The sequence below is a fragment of the Halichoerus grypus genome, chromosome 1, assembly GCF_964656455.1.
Source record: "Halichoerus grypus chromosome 1, mHalGry1.hap1.1, whole genome shotgun sequence".
Taxonomy (NCBI): domain Eukaryota; kingdom Metazoa; phylum Chordata; class Mammalia; order Carnivora; family Phocidae; genus Halichoerus; species Halichoerus grypus.
Genome location: NC_135712.1, coordinates 8,438,728 through 8,441,598, shown reverse-complemented (window position 1 = coordinate 8,441,598; position 2,871 = coordinate 8,438,728). Strand labels below are relative to the sequence as shown.

At 38.3% G+C, this 2,871-nt stretch overlaps 1 non-coding gene across 1 annotated transcript; it reads right to left on the bottom strand.

The window, feature by feature from the left end:
- Window positions 1-1,527: 1,527 nt before the first annotated feature.
- Window positions 1,528-1,635, bottom strand: LOC118544529 (U6 spliceosomal RNA). The gene has a single exon (XR_004921635.1). It is a non-coding gene; the product is annotated as a U6 spliceosomal RNA (small nuclear RNA).
- Between the last annotated feature and the right edge of the window lie 1,236 nt (window positions 1,636-2,871).

Below are 2,871 nucleotides of genomic sequence, written 5' to 3'. Positions count from 1 at the left end.
CTTAGCTTTCTCTGGAAGATTCTGACTCCTCACCAGACCACATGGGTAAACTTTGACAGCCATATTTGTGACATGTGACCCACTCCCTCAGTCACTGCTGACTGGGCCAAGAGTGGACACTTAACCCAAACTGGCCCAATCAGAGCCCCTTTTTCTGGAAACTTGCAATTATAACTAAGATATTCCCATCCCAGTGTTGGCTGCTTTCTTATACAGAGAAGTAGAGAAAATTCAGGGGCTTGAGCATAGCTTTTTCCCACACATGAGGAATGAAATATAGGTGAGAGAGAGGAGAGGTGTATGATGGAGAGGGTCCCACTGGGGTGACTCCGTCCCATTTCCCAGTTCAGATCACTTCTGAGCCCCTGCTGACCTCCTGCACTTTGGTTCCATCAGATGCTCCAGTATCACTGAAATAAGGGTCCTCTTACGGTTTCTTCCAGCTCTGAGCTGCAGTCAGAGCCCTCACTAATCCAGGTATCATCCAGGTACAATCACATTTCCCTTGGCCTATCTCTATCCTTGTTTTAACTCGAATCCCTTCCTTCTATAGACAGGAAGGCAGACCATTTTGTCCTCCTTATGGTACAAAATGAGAGCTTTCCTCAAAAACTGATTGGTGTGAATCACTGACTATAATATAATCTGTTGACTATGTTTGAATTGATAAAATTATTACTCATTATTAGGTGCAAAATGGAACTATGGATTTGTTTTCTTTAAAAAAGAATCATTGGAACGCCTGGCTGGCTTAGTTGGAGCATACAACTCTTGATCTCGGGGTTGTGGGCTCACAGCCCACACTGGGGGTAGAGATTACTTAAAAATAAAATCTTTAAAAAATAAAATAAAATAAAAAATGAAAAAGAATCCTTGTCAGGGTGCCTGGCTGGCTCAGTCGGAAGAGCACGCAACTCTTGATCTTGGAGTCATGAGTTAGAGCCTCACATTGGGAATAGAGATTACTAAATAAATAAATTGAATAAATAAAACAAAAGAATCAGAATCCTTGTCTTTTAGAGTTCCACTGAAATATTTATGCCTGAAATTATATGATGTCAGGATTTGCTTCTAAACAATACTGGAGGGCAGGAAGTAGGTGAGGGCATAGATAAAACAAGGCTCGCCTTGAGCTGATAATTGTTGCATATGGGTGACTTGGGTTCATCATACTAGTCTGTCTACTTTTGCATATATTTAAATTTTTCCATAATAAGAAACTCTAAAAATAAGGATGGAAATTTTTTCAGGGGAATACCTCTGAAATAACATGAAACTATCAACATTCAAAAGTAAGAAGAAGCTTCTTAAATTAGCGATCTAAAAGTAAGACTCTGAAGTCAGTCACCCATAGCAGGAGGGGGTCTCATGCAGCATGTAGCTAGTATGTGAATAAAAACATGCCATGTGCTTATGACCCCATTCCCTTGAATGAAAATAGCATCTTGTGTTCAACTCATCTCTGATGATACCATCCAAAATAAAATAGTCTAAGATCTATAGATTTCTTTTAAATTTAAACAAACTACATTTAACTATATACTTAGGAGTTTTGCATGTCCTCCTTGCACAGAGACCATGCTAATCTTCTCTGGATCGTTCCAATTTTAGTCTATGTGCTGCCAAAACGAGCACGATATACTTAGTAGTTTTTATTTTATTAAAAATTATTTGGTGAATTTAAGAGTAAGAAACATCGCTCAAAGTAAAACATTTTCCAAATAGGTTGAAAACATGTGTCAGAAAATAAAGCATGTTGAGAATTCTCCACCGTCTCCATAAAGCTCACTGTGTCTGTGCATACCTTCTTATTTCGAGGAGTGAGTAGGAGGGAGGAGGAGGGAGAATGCTTGTTGAGTATTCAAGAGAGGCTGATGATTCTTTATATATTCATTATGGTTAAGAGTGTCTTTTCGGGGGGTGTGGATCCGAGGAGAAATATTTAGTTTTTCCTTTTAAGTGTGTTGTCCATTTCACCCCCATGCCAACCCATTTTCAAGGGAACCAAAATATATTCTCTGTCAGAGGACCCAAGGGGACCAACCGCTCCTTGCATGACCCATTGCTGTCTTGATTTTATGATTACTCTCACACTGTGGACACATTTGGGGGCCCACTTCTGAGACCAGAAGTCCCCAGCTTCCCTTTTAGCCTCGGAATGTCCCTTCCTTTATCATTGGTGGTGTCTCTTTGCTCCATCAGTCCCACTTGCTCCTTTTTTCCATCCACGGCTTCCCAGATCGAGGGTGGTGCTTACTTTGATTGGACTTTTGCAACACTACACTCCTGATGGGTCTTTCCATGGTAGGCTTTTGCTCTGATAACACATGTGTACTCAAAACAATGCATTCTATGGTCTACGTTGTGGCTTTGTTGGTTGCAAAGACTAAAGACCCACTCTCTACCTCATGGAAACAAGAAGTCATTGTAAGGACATTTTTTTCATCAAAATGCATCAAGACTAAAAAACAAAACCATTTCTCCTTTCAAGAACTTAACGACCCCCTTCATTACATCTTCAGGTGTTCATGAATTAAATGAAACTAAAGCTTTAGAATTACAAGGATGGCATTTAAAAATCTTTCTGTTAATATGAAATATTCACACCACAAAAAAATAAGGCAAATGATATAGCTGAATCAATAAACCAATCAATAGTTGGCGTCATTTTTCCACAGTGAAATATTTTTTTATAGACAAGGTAATATAAATAAGCAAAACCTAGATCAGGCCTCCCATCATTTCTCATCCTCAAGCCAAGCTAAATTTTAGTTAAATTGTGAATTTCAGACCTTAAAATAATGTTTTAAAGAAATTTAGATATGTAAAATATTTAAGTATAAATATTTAATAAAGAAATTTAAATATTTT